This window comes from Penaeus japonicus, unplaced genomic scaffold (assembly GCF_977035675.1).
Source record: "Penaeus japonicus unplaced genomic scaffold, GWHDUDI00000001_assembly GWHDUDI00000025, whole genome shotgun sequence".
NCBI classification, from domain to species: Eukaryota; Metazoa; Arthropoda; class Malacostraca; order Decapoda; family Penaeidae; genus Penaeus; species Penaeus japonicus.
Window position 1 is genome coordinate 14,385,084 of NW_028234427.1, and position 513 is coordinate 14,385,596.

The 513-nt window shown below is 36.5% G+C and overlaps 1 protein-coding gene across 1 annotated transcript in view; it reads right to left on the minus strand.

Moving 5' to 3' along the window:
• Positions 1 to 214: 214 nt before the first annotated feature.
• The window catches only part of LOC147468908 (uncharacterized), a 1,914-nt gene continuing 1,615 nt past the window's right edge, over positions 215 to 513 (minus strand). Inside the window, exon 2 of the mRNA XM_086551376.1 lies at positions 215 to 513. This exon is cut by the window's right edge and continues 359 nt beyond it. The gene's annotated coding sequence lies outside the window, so the exon portion shown is untranslated.

The following is a 513-nucleotide window of genomic DNA, read 5'->3' on the forward strand; positions in this document are numbered from 1 at the left end:
TTGAATGTTATATCTTAACGTTCATTTTTTAGGTTACTATCTGACCTTGATCAAGATTTCTCGTATCAAGTGTCAATCTAATGATTTCCCTTCAGACATCCTTGTTTGAGAATGCAGTTACTCTTAGCCATCTCTGCATTCATCAAGCTACAATTACTTTATCTATATACACACTATAGTAATAATCAAGGTTTACAAAATAAGATACAAGGCATACAAAATTATCTTTTATTATCACAACATGGGCACTTATGAGCAGCTGGCAAGCAAGAGGAGCTCGACTGGTGCTCTTCAGTAAAGCTAACTGGCAACTTCGAGGCTACCAGAAACGCCTAAGTATATTTGTACCACTTGAGAAGAACAACATGCTTGACTGAAGTCCCGCAACTGACTACCATAAATATAAAATAGGAATTGAACATAGAAACTGACTGAAAACTTATGTGAAAGCTAACCCCGGGCAAAGATAAATAATTGTGGAAGTAAGTCTACAAAGGTCAAATCCGACAAGGT